Source organism: Castor canadensis, chromosome 17, assembly GCF_047511655.1.
Source record: "Castor canadensis chromosome 17, mCasCan1.hap1v2, whole genome shotgun sequence".
Taxonomy (NCBI): Eukaryota; Metazoa; Chordata; class Mammalia; order Rodentia; family Castoridae; genus Castor; species Castor canadensis.
In genome coordinates, this window is record NC_133402.1 from 12,409,591 (window position 1) to 12,422,671 (window position 13,081).

The window sequence follows — 13,081 nt, forward strand, 5'->3', positions numbered from 1 at the left end:
TTGGAACCCTGTCTTCCTGAAATATGAATATACATACATATATGTACATGTGTATATACATATAATTTTTTTAGTACTGGGGTTTGAACTTGGGACCTTGGGCTTGCTAGGCAGGTGCTCTACCACTCGAGCCACATCCCCAGCCCTTTTTTGCTTTAGTTTTTTTTTGGTATAGGTTCTTATGCTTTTTGCTGGAGTCAGCCTCAGACTGCAATCTGCCCACCTTGTCACCCATTTAGCTGGGATTGCAGGCATGTAGCACACTGGTGATGTTCCCTGGAATACTGAGGTGAAGGGAAGTTGGGGAGGTTGCAACGCTCTTCAGATGTGGTACTGATGTCAGATCTACTAGGTAGGATGTCATACAGACCCTGTCCTTCACTGAGATGCAAAATACACACCAGACATCCAAGTTCCTGACAGATATTGAAATCCAAAACCTACTTCACTTCTATGACCCTGGGGCTCCCAACACAACACTTCACCACACATCAGCCCTTGAGAAAATTCAGTGAGCTCAGCAACTCAACAACAACAACAGCAGTAGCAAGAGCCAGTACAACTCATTTAACACCTCAAAAATCCTAGGAGAGAAAACCATCACTCCTTTGCACACGAGGAAACTGAGGCACACATAGGTTAGTTAAATAGCTTGCCATCACTGTTGGCTAGCAATGGTGGGATGTGAACACAGATGCATTTTCAGAGATCTTCAATGCTCTGTCCACCTCATTGCAGCAGGCAGAGAACTTGGGGACAGAAGGAATTATAGGCATGCACGGAAAGCATCTTGAATTGGGTCTTGGCAGCTCAAAGTCTCTTGATACTTAATTTTGTTGTTATAAGGACTTGCCTGTGTGTGCACACAGGGCCTTCAGTTTTCAAAATTTGGGGGCAATAATTAAGACCAGAAGTGTCAGGTCAGGCATTAGGAGTGGCACAGAGAAGAAGAAAAAGTAGCTTAGAAAATTGCAGCTACAGGCCAGGCATGGTAGTACACATGTGTAATCCCAGCACTCAGGAGACTGAGGCAGGCATATCATGAGTTCCAGGCCAGCCTGGGTTATGTACAAGCTCCAGGCCAGTGTAGACCAGATAGCTGCCACCGACAAACACAACTCGAGCACAGAGAACTGAAGAACACGTGGTCTTCTGTGGCCAGCTGTGGCCTTTGCTTTAGGGTGGGATCTCTCAGCTTCTGTACTACTGACCTTTGGGGCTGGCCAGTTCTGCCTGTAGGGAACTGTCCTGTGCATCGGAGGAGATCAGCAGTGCTGCTGGACTCCACCCACTTGATGCCAGTGGCCACTCTCCCCCACCATGACAATCAAAAATGTCCAGACATTGCCAGATGTCCTGGGGGAGAGGGGCGGTAAAACTGTCCCCAGTTGAAAATCCTGTTTTAGAGTTCAAACAAGGGCTTGCTTGGGAGAGATTAGTAAAGTTAGGATAGCTAGATCATCCAGACAACCCCAACTGGGATGGTCAAGGTCAGCCAGCTGGAGTGAACCCCAGACCTCAAGGAGGCTGTCCAACACTCTGGCCCCCCAAGTTCCCTTCTTCACACCTCCCATGTCCAATGTCTCTATCAGCCCCGAGGGCTAAAAGGACATTTTTAGAATCACTTTTCTTTAACTCAGAGCAGGCACTCTACCACTTGAGCCACACCCTCAGCCCTTTTGGTTTTAGTTTGTTTTTTTAGGTAGGGTCTCACACTTTAGTCAGGCTGATCTGCAATTGTCCTACCTCCACTTCTCAAGTAGCTGGGATTACAGGTGTGAGCCACCATGCCCAGCCTGCATTTAGGAGTATTACCCAGAACTGAAGGACGCTAAGAGCAGTTCATGGGTCAAGGGCCACTCCTGAAAGTTCTGACATTCAGAATGCAGCAAAGACCCCTGTCGCTACTGGTATCAGCAATGTTTGACATGTCTGCAAGTTTCAGCCAGGATCCTGGTCCTGGTTTCCTTTCCAACCACTTGCTGCTTCATTCCTTTTGCAAATGAGTTGTTGGTTCCTCTCTGGAGGACCACAGGCCCTCCAGTGATACATCTCAGCTCTACCTTGAATTAGCTGGGTGACTCTGGGAAAGTCACTGTCCCTCTCTGGGCCTTGTGATTTTTTAAGAAAAAAAAAAAAAAAAAAAACAATGGCAGGCTGGCTAGCTTTCATATGTTATGTTTCCTGTGATTTGTGAGTTAAGTTGGAGCATTTGAGAATGTTCTGCTATTTTCTTTTATCTGACTGTCAGTTCTGTTTTCCCAAGAGAAAATTCCACTTTAGCATTAAGGAAAAATGAATTAAATCACCCAGAGCCCCAGGAAAGAATGTAGGATTTGCACATTGTCATCCCTGTCACCATCAGCTGCCCTTAGGATTTTTCTGCTAAGCCACTGATTCACACAGTGACAAGCAACACACAGTGACCAGCTTGGAGGGTCAGTTTGTTTGAGACAAGGCTTTGCTATGTAGCCCAGGCTAGCCTTGAACTCATGATTCTCCAACCTCAGCGATCCAAGTGTTGGGATTACAGGTGTGTGCCACCTTGCCTGTCCCTTGTTTCTGTTTTAAATACCAAGCAGGCGAGAGGGAAGTTCTGTGAGCCTGAGCAACATAACTCACCAGCCGGAAGGCTGTGCAGTGGGGGGGTCATGTTCAAGGGTGGGTGTAGAGTCACCCAGTGCTCCAGGAGAGGCACTGAGCTCTCCACCTGCACCAGTCCTTCATGCCTACACAATCCCATTTGAACCCTAAACTTGTTATTAACAACAGCCATTCTATTTGTGGGGAATCAGGCCAGTCAGCTCCCTCCAGACACCATCTCATTAGGCCTCCTAGGGCTGGGTGAGGTGGGTCTTCATTATCCCCATTTTCCTTCTAAGTCAACTGAGGCCCTCACTTGAAAATATAGAGCCAGCACCATCTCTAGCAATAAAGGAAAGGCAAATTAAAACCACGCTAAGATTCCACCTTAGCGTGGAATAGCCATCACCAGCAACACCACCAACAACAGGTGTTGGCGAGGATGCGGGGAAAAAGGAACCCTCTTACACTGTTGGTGGGGATGTAGACTAGTACAACCACTCTGGAAAAAAATTTGGAGGCTACTTAAAAAGCTGGACTTCGATCTACCATTTGATCCAGCAATACCACTCTTGGGGATATACCCAAAAGACTGTGACACAGGTTACTCCAGAGGCACCTGCACACCCATGTTTATTGCGGCACTATTCACAATAGCCAAGTTATGGAAACAGCCAAGATGCCCCAGCACTGACGAATGGATTAAGAAAATGTGGTATCTATACACAATGGAATTTTATGCAGCCATGAAGAAGAACGAAATGTTATCATTCGCTGGTAAATGGATGGAATTGGAGAACATCATTCTGAGTGAGGTTAGCCTGGCTCAAAAGACCAAAAATCGTATGTTCTCCCTCATATGTGGACATTAGATCAAGGGCAAACACAACAAGGGGATTGGACTATGAGCACATGATAAAAGCGAGAGCACACAAGGGAGGGGTGAGGATAGGTAAGACACCTAAAAAACTAGCTAGCATTTGTTGCCCTTAACGCAGAGAAACTAAAGCAGATACCTTAAAAGCAACTGAGGCCAATAGGAAAAGGGGAACAGGTACTAGAGAAAAGGTGAGATCAAAAAGAATTAACCTAGAAGGTAACACACGCACAGGAAATCAATGTGAGTCAATGCCCTGTATAGCTATCCTTATCTCAACCAGCAAAAACCCTTGTTCCTTCCTATTATTGCTTATACTCTCTCTACAACAAAATTAGAAATAAGGGCAAAATAGTTTCTGCTGGGTATTGGGGGGGAGAGGGAGGGGGCGGAGTGGGTGGTAAGGGAGGGGGTGGGGGCAGGTGGGAGAAATGAACCAAGCCTTGTATGCACATATGAATAATAAAAGAAAAATGAAAAAGAAAATATAGAGCCAGGATTTGAGCTCAGCTCCATCTGACAATGGATTTGCTCTTAGCAGGAAATCTCTTTCTTGCTCCCTGCCCCTGTCCACATTGTCTTCTGTCATCTCTCAAGGGCACAGCTCCAAGGAAGTCCTAGCTCCCTTACCAGGAAAAAGTGACTGTGACCTTGTTACTTCACTGTGGCCTGATGACATATGCCAAAGTCACTGGAATCCCAATTCCTTTGCAAAGAACTTCAGAAGGCACTTCTTTCAATTAGTAGAATTCAATTAGTAGAATTTTCTCCTGCCAACCAAGAGAACTTGGTAATTAAGGATTACAGTCACCCACAGGGCATGGTGGTGCATGTCTGTAATCCCAGCACTCAGATGACTTAGGCAGAAAGATTGTAAATTTGATCATTCCGGGCTACACAGCCTGGGATATGTAGCAAGACCCTGACTCTGAACAAAAATATAAAGAGTTACAGTCACACCTTTTGGAAGACTTCTGACCATCATGGCCCTAAAAGCCCTGGAGGGTTTTATCTTACAACCTGAGCACAGCACAACTTGCAGTAAATGCCCAGCCACAGATGTGACCATTCCAAGGGGACCGCTGCAGCCTTTTGAGGACCATTCACTAGAAACTGTCAATTTTAAGCACGCACACCCGCTAACTTGGCAATTGCATGACTGGGAAGTTTTGCCCGGATAAACTATTATTAGAAAAACAGAGATACAGGTTGAACATCCCTAACCCCAAAACTCCAAAACACAAAACTTTTTGAGCGCTGATGGGTGTGACTCCCCCAGTGGAAAATGCCACACTTGGCCTCACATGACAGGTCACAGTTAAAACAGAACTAAAACTACTGCATAAAATGACCTTCAAGCTATGTGCCTAAGATGTATGTGAAGAGAAAATGAACTCTGTATTTTTTTTTCTGTGGCATGGGGATTTGAACTCACGGCCTTATGCATGTCTACTGCTTGAGCCACTCCACCAGCTCTAAATTCTGTATTTAGACTTCAGTCCCATCCTCAAGGTCTCTCAGGATGTAAATGTAAATATTCCAAATCCTCTGCCCTAAAAAATCCAAAATCTGGAACATTTCTGGTCCTGGGCATAGCCAATAGGGATCATCAATATCTACAAGGACTTTTCTTCAAGCACTGTTTACAAGGAACGGTGGCATGAGCCCCAGATATTTTAACATTGGGTTTTTAAGATATCGTACTTCCATACACCAGAGTATTCAGTGAATAAAAAGACTAAAACATGTGGATCTGGAGAGACATTGAAGATAACTGATTTGGAAGGAAAAAGCCTAGTTTACAGAATGCCAATATTTGTATAAAAAAGGAAAATTTTGGAAAGACACACAGGAATACTTTCGCCATGATCACAAGTGGAGATGGGGCAGGAGGAAGGAAGGGGACCATAGTGGGAGGAGGTTCTATCTGGAGTAGCTGTGATAAACTCTGGGGTGGACAGACCACCCTTCTGAGGTTCTGTGTCATCACTGCGTGCTTCACCAGGAGAGAGAAGAAACAGGAGCCGTTGTTCCTGATGCCCTAGAGGGACTGATGCCAGGACCCCTGAGGTTACCAGAACCCCAGGATGCCCAAGTGGCTCTTATTAAATGCATAGCACCTGCATGGCCTCTGAAACTTTAAATCATTTCTAGATTATTTACAGGACTCTCATCCTGTGTGAGTCAGGGAACAAGGACAAGGAAAAAGTCTGAATATGTTCTGAACAGGTGCGATTAAAGAGCACTTTCAATCCACAGTTGATTGAACTCAAAAGGAAGAGGCCAACACAGTGAACAGGGCAAGCTGGAGTTTGCACATGTGAGCAGGTGAGCCCTGATCCTCTCCTAGTGACTTCAATGAGGACGGGCCGCAAAGCCTGTTAAAAGTCAGAGATGCCTGGCCTGCCCCTTCTGGAATGGGGCGGCCTTTTCCTCCATCCTCTGATCACATGTAAGAGTTTTGTGGGGTTTTTTTTTTCAAATCCTTGCCTGGCGTCTCTGAACTCAGTGTCCTCCGTCATGTGGCCATAGGTAAACGGGTAAATTAAAGGCCAGAGGTGAAGGGACGAGAAGAGCATGGGGACCATGGGGAAGGCCAGGCAGGCTCTTCCTGGGCAAAGGTAAGCTCAGAAAAGATTCCACCAAGACCCAGAGCCCATCACAAATCGGCCGATATGACTGATAAGGAAGTCAGGCAATATTAAGGCGATGTTCTTTCTCATCGCTGCTTTGGCTCCCAAATAGGAGTGGGATTTGCAAAAAGAGACGACACCAAAGAAAAACTAGGGACAAGTTTCTGCTTGTATGGGACACCCAGGGTTTCCTGGTTCTGCCAAGTAGGATAGCTGGGCCACTCAGAGCCAATCCTTGACATCTCTGGTCATATTTGTTACAATTGACCATCTACTGAAGTTTGCCAGAGGCCAGGCATGGTGCTCGATCCCTGACACCCTTTATCTTCTCCAGCCCTCCTGAAGGAGAATCCCTCAGGTTCTGGAGTTAGGAAAATCTTGGCTTGTAGAATCCTGTTTTCTTTAAGGACTAGTTAGGCTGTGGGGCAAGTCTGAGACTCCACATTTGTGAAACGTGGCCAGTAAATCTCTCATCAACTCCATAGGACTATCATGAAGACTTACTGAGAGAGACCCCATAAAGGTCATGGCATATTGTCCAGCAAGGGGGCTACTCTCACTGTCCATTTTACAGATGGGAAAACTGAGATTCTGGGGTGCCAGTTAAGATGATTTTTAGATTTCCTTGTGGATTTCTGTGAATCTAATGAAGTTGAAATTTGGGCTTTATTTCCCCTCCCCCCCAAAAAATCTGACATATATCTGATTTTAGATATCTATGGCAGTGCCTGAAGCGTCAATTACACTTGTTTGGATGTGATGCCCAGAAGGGAGTAGGAGATGATTTCCACTGAAAAATAAAAGAATCCTTCTTTCCTCTGGAACGTCCCAGGTTCTGGCCACTCCATCCCTTCCTCGGGGTGGGGGGGGGTGGGGGAACAGAGAAATCCCCAGGGCCTGGACCAGCAAGGCTGCAATGCTGGGTAATTGGCCAGGAGCTCGGGATGGCCTCATAGAAAACGCTACCAAACATGGGCATGTTTGCGTCCAGCTCAGCCCTCCCAGAAAGTAATGATAAATCCATAACAAATGCCTTGTACGGAATAGCGTGTCTACTTCAGACATGATAATAAAAAAAATGGTGTTTATGAGGCGAATCTTGGAGGCTTCTCAAAGGTGGCCCAGCAGGTCCATATTCTGGACAGCCCACCTAAGGTCCTGGACTCCCAACCAAATCACCGCCCTGCTAGGGAACAAGCAGTGCATTTTATTTTAAATTTACAAAAGGTCAGTTTATGTTTTCTTCAAAGAGATAATGAAAATATTTATTTTACTGGAAGCATTTGGTCCTACCAGAAACCTGAATCTAACAAGAAGTTTTGGTCCCCAGTAAAGAAAAAAGATAGTGGGGTCAAGGGTATAAAGCTGTCATCAGACAGGAAAGGAAATGGGTTCTACCACTTAGTAGTTGTGTGACACTGGGTGAATTACTTAACCTCTCTGAGCCTCAGCTGCCTTATATACAAAAGAGGCATCTTAATGCCTTCCTGATGAGGTTGTTGCAGTGATTAAGTAAAAATCAATTAGGTTAAATGCTGCTTCAGTGAAGGCAGCAAGAACTTTCTCTCAAAATGATCCTCTGTGTCTTATTCCATACCCTGTGATTGATGACTTTCAAATCAGCATCTTCAAGCTCTCTTTCTTTAAACCAATTCTAAAATTGCATCTTTAAGTAAACCAAGCAGCTGAAGAGTGCCCCAAAGAAAACACAACTATGCAAAGCACTTTATTAACAATGGCATGACTTCCCTTTGAAGAACTTTGGATAGCACTCAACATAATTTATCAGTTCCTAACACACGCTCCCTGCCCTGGGTTCCTAAATATTTTCTCTTGCTTTCTGACAAGCTTGGCTTTGAATTGTGCCTTTCCAGAAGTGACAGGATCCTTACCAGCCTAGTTCCTTTTGCTACTTCATCGCACAGGAGAGCAGCCTTTGTACTGAAAGCTCTGCAGGAAACTCCAGCTTGACCTTACCCAAGGCACTTGTAGGTCCTGGATGCAGTTGGGGACTCTGGTGTCCACCTGGGTATCTGGGGCTCTAGGAATCAACTTAGCTGAGATCTTATTTTTTAATTTAGGGGGACTGGGTCTGGAAGGAGACTGAGCTGTAATAAACCTCATCTTACAATAACCAGCCTTATCGCCGTAGGGCTATCAACGCACTGCCCTGACCTGATGACAAACACGCCCTGTCTGCAGAGCACGTGCACCAGCTTGTCACTGATTCCAACTCAACACAGGGAAGCTCCCACGTCCTCCGGGGCCTCGCTTCTCCTGTCTGTGTGACAGCAAAGGGCTCGGCTGCCCTTCTTCTGTGCCCAGAGTACAAGTGCAGAGCCTGCTGGTCACAAGGTTATTAGTCTGGAGGGTCTCACAACAAGAATCACCTGTGAGTCTTGTTTACTTTTTTTCCCCCTGCGCTGGGATCGAACCCAGGACGTGGAAGAGTGCTCTACTCCTGAGCTACACCCCATCGCTGATTTTGTTTTTAAAGTACAGTTTTTCTGGAAATTCTAACCCACACTGATACCTCTTATAAGCACCCTGAAGGTGGCACTTCTCACTGACAGCCTTGGAGAATGCTGGCTTGGGGGACAGTGAGACCATCTAGGATTACAGGGCACCTTGTCACTGTCCTTATAAGAGGATGACAAACAGAGACCACCCCTCAGTACTCCAGCCCCTGGGGGCTGCCTTACAGGACACTGCAATCCAGCATTTTGCTCCAGAAGGACCAGCATTACTTACAGATCACCAACTGGGGGGCTTCTCAGGAGGACACTGGATGGAGAGCTCAGATCTGGCACACCTCGCAGGCCCGGGGCGTCCAAACCTCCTTGTGTCCCCCGGACGCCTGGCTTTATAGACCCCGCGCTGCCCGCGGGTGGGCAGGGAAGGCGCCCGCGGGGCGGAGTGGGGAGGGTCCGCGCGGCGCTCCGCAGCGCCCCCTGCAGGGCCCGAGGAGAACGGCTTCAACCCGGCCCGGACGCACCTGGCCGCCGCGTGCCGGATGGGCAGGGGGCGTAGCCTGCGGGCGCCCACCCGCCCACGTCCCAGCCCTCGCCACCAAGACTCCGTCCCTAGGGAAAGGGGACAAGCACGCTGCGTCTATAGGGGATACTGGAAGAATTTCCTCCCAGAGCTGATCCCAGCCTGGGATCAGCTTTAACCTCTTCCTATCCGTGCTGGGGACTTGTACGCATCACTTTCCTCCCTAGTCCCCATTTTAGTCGCCTGCCATTGTCCAGAAAGGCGGCCAACCGTACTGCGTGTGGGGACTTTTTGAACTTTGCAAGGTGCAACGCTCAGGAGTCCCCCTTCCCCCACCCCACCCCTCCTGGACTGCTGGGGATGTGCGGGAAGGGGAGTTTTTACCTCCCCAGCCCCCTGCCACCCAACATAGCCCCGCCGCGGGGACTCAGCCCCCAGGTGTGCCACTCAGCGAGTGTGACCTTGGCCAAGGCATTTCATTTCCTGAGCCTCAGTGTTCACAGTTGCAGAACAGGGGGTGAGGGTGGGGGAGGGGTCGTGGTCATTATGGAATTTGCAAGGTGCTTGTCAAGATCCAAAGAGAAAGTGAGGGCGTCCCTGGCAAGGTCCCCACCGGCCGTGTGCCCCTAAATCCTTGTAGACCAAGGCGTGGCCATGACCTCTCTCCCTCTGTCACACTCCCCTGTCTCTCCATCACCTTCTCTGGTTCCCTTGGCCATTGTTCTCTGGCTCTGTGCCCCTATCTGGATGTCTCTGTCCCTCTGCTCATTGCTGTCTCTGTCTCCCTCAGTTGTCACTCTATCTTTGGTTTGTCTGTCTGTCTCCGTCTTCTCGCCGTCCCTCTCCTCTCGCTGTCACACGCACGCACACACAGGCCATAAAAGGAAGTCGTGGCATCGAGTGGCCCCGCGCCAGACCGGGGACAACGCGCTCCCCGCGCGGACCGGCTCCGAGGTCCCCGGGCCGAGCCGGGCCGGGCCGGGCCGGTCCTTCCTCCCGGGCTCTGGGCGGGAGACAACCCAAAAAGGCCAGGCGCGGGCTCCTTCCTGCAGGAATTCCCAGCGCCGCATACCAGCCGGGGCTGCCCGCTCCCCCTGACTAAATATGGTGCCGCGCGGCGCCCCGCGGGGGTGCTGGGGGTGGGGTGCGTCCCGTGCTGGCCGCGCGGCCCGCAGGGTGCGAAGGGACCCTCGGCTTGGGGCACAGCCCCTCGGGGAGGGACAGCCCCCGTCCGCCAGGGTCCCAGCTGCTCAAGGCCGAGGATTTGGGGGGAGGGGGTTGGGAAGACCCTAGTTGCCGGCTTTGAACTTGGCAGACGCCCCTTTTTCCAACAACACCCCCCCCCCGCAAACGCATCTTTATTAATAGTCCCATTTTGCGGGCGACAAGACTGAGCCCCTAGAGGAACTCTTTGGCACGTTTCCTAGACTGGTGGTGGGGCTTTTTAAAATATCATGAATTCACTTCCAGGCAGAAGACATTTGAGAGAAATAGCCAGGCAAGGCCAAGGGCAGGTCTCCCTCAGAGGTTGATGTCTGAGTCTGTCAGTACCATTTTCTAGCTGGTTCTTAATGGACAAGTAAATCCAACTCCCCCGTGCCTCGGTTTCCCTATCTGTAAAATGGGAAGTGCGTCAACTACTTCCTGACTTTTTGTAAGCAGTCCATAAGCAGCTGTGAAATGAACATACTGCACTCCAGATTAGCGGCAGTATTTCTCAATAAATATGATTCCAAGTCCAGCTGTACCAGGTCCTAGGAGGTGAAGGGCCACGCACCCTAGGGTCTCCTGCAGCCTCACAGTCCCCTCTGCAGACAGAGCAGGGCACCTCTCTTGGGCCCCTCTGTATCCTTCTAACCCCAAGCTCACCTGATTGCCACCCTAGAACACATCTGGGCCCAGTTTCCCCCTCCCCGGCTGGACCTGAATCAGAGTCAAGAAAGGCTGGGGAGGTTGGTTGGGGATTGGCTGGGGGGAGGCTCTTTGGAAAGTGATGAATGGCTGGCTCCCCGCATGCCTTCTCACATCTACACTGTAAAAGGAGTGGAAATCATCTCTGGCTATGCAGAGGTAACAGCAGGGAAGACCAGGCCGGGTGGATCACCCCAGCCTGTCCTGGAGAGTTCACAGCAGGCTGTCCCAATCCACCCTAAAAGGAAGGGCTGGCACACCTGGCAAGGCTGAACTGATTCTTTTAGAATTTGTTGCAACTTTGAGCAGAGAGTAAGTTATTAATAAGTGGACACTTGTTGCGATCAACTTCACATTGTGTCACCTAAACCCTGTACTAATGCTATGAAGTAGGTCCCTACCCTCCATTCTACCGTTGAGGATCAGGGTTTGGAGGTTATATACCCGGCCAAGGTAGCGAGGTAGTCAGTGGAGGAGAAGGAACTCCAATCCTGGCCCAGTAAGAGCCCATCGTAAGTAGATAAAAGCTAAGGCACTTTCTGTTTTGTTTTGGTGGTGGTGGTGGTGGTGCTATGGTGGAACCCATAGCCTGGCCTGGCCCATGCTAGGCAAGGGCTCTACCCCTGAGCTGCACTCCTCAGATCCACTAAACACCAGTCAGGCAGTGACAGGGCTGACAGTGAGTCTCTGCACCAGTGTCCTCAGGGAAAAGCAAAGATCAGGCCACTGCATTGCTGGTTGTTAAATATGCAAAGTTGGGGTCTTATATAAATGACTTCATACCTTCCTGGCATGCTCTAGAAGTACCCTGGGGACAGTATGTTCACTTAATAGTCACTCAGTAAATATCTGCAATGCATGAAGCTTAGTCGTTTGAAGCTTCAGGGTGCATTGTTCTACAAATTAAATGAGAGGCCTCAGTTTTGTTTCTCATGCCTGGAAAGGTCAGTTATTTTAAGATTGAAGGAAAAAAGCTACTTTACAAAATGCCATTTTGACTGAGTGCTGTCAAGTAATTTTCCTTGGTATTTTTTTCTGCGTGGCTGTTTAAGGGGAGTTTCCATGAACTCATGAAACAATATGGCAGAGGGGAATTTCTCTGTTGGTCTTTTATCAAAACAGCTTTTTATTTGCTACTGGCCTCAAAAAGCCCCAAAGAGTTGTCCCTCCAGGGCCTAGTAATATCCAAGATTGGGTCCCAGCATGTGCTTCAGGATTGAATCACTTGAGGGTGGATCAGCCCAAGTTGGTTCCAACTTAGACCTGCCTCCTTGTGAAGCGTGTCATTGCCAACCACAAGACAGGTCAGCTGCACTCTCAAGGCGCAAGCCTGCATCACGAAGTACCTGCGACATTGGCTCCTTCATTGTCAATTTCAACTCTGGTCTGCATCTTGAAGATTCTCAGCCTTTCTCAGGAAGGGCCCAAAACTCTCAGTAACAGTACTTGTAGCTTCCGGATTTTTTCTTTTTAACAGACAACCGAACGTATTCTTTGCAGATGATCCAGCAAACCACACTTCTTAGGGATTTACACAATGAAGTTGAAAATTTATTTCCACACAAAAACTTGCAAACAAATGCAGCTTTATTTATAATGGGCAAAATGTGAATGGAGTGTTATTCAGCGCTAAAAAAGACACGAGCTATAAGGCCATGAAGATGTGAAGGCACATTACTGAGCCAGGCGTGGAGGTGCACACCTGTAATCCCAGCACTTGGGAGGTGCAGGCAGGAGGATCTCAAGTTTGAGGTCCCACCAAAAAAAAGTGATTACTAAATGAATGACTCCAGCCATATGATACTCTGCAAAAGGCAAAAAAAAAGAAAAAAAAATAGGCAAAGCAGAGATTTTTTTTTTTAGGGCAGTGAAACCGTGCTGTAAAATCAATGATGGTGAATACATTTGTCCAAAATCACAGAATGTTTACCAAGAGTGATTCCTGCAGGCTTTAGGCGAGGATGACGTGTCAGTGCAGGTCACCCACTGTAACCGTGGCAGCCTCTGGTGCAGGATGACGACAGTGGGAGAGGCTGGGGGAGAAGAGGGGTAGATGGGAGCTCTGTACTTTCCACTCAATTCA

At 48.5% G+C, this 13,081-nt stretch overlaps 1 protein-coding gene across 5 annotated transcripts in view; it reads right to left on the bottom strand.

The window, feature by feature from the left end:
- The window catches only part of Myh11 (myosin heavy chain 11), a 104,734-nt gene extending 95,731 nt beyond the window's left edge, over positions 1 to 9,003 (bottom strand). For all 5 annotated transcript variants that reach the window (XM_074059619.1, XM_074059618.1, XM_074059622.1 and 2 more), the window contains exon 1: positions 8,845 to 9,003. The gene's annotated coding sequence lies outside the window, so the exon portion shown is untranslated. The remainder of the gene's footprint in view (positions 1 to 8,844) is intronic.
- Positions 9,004 to 13,081: the final 4,078 nt, after the last annotated feature.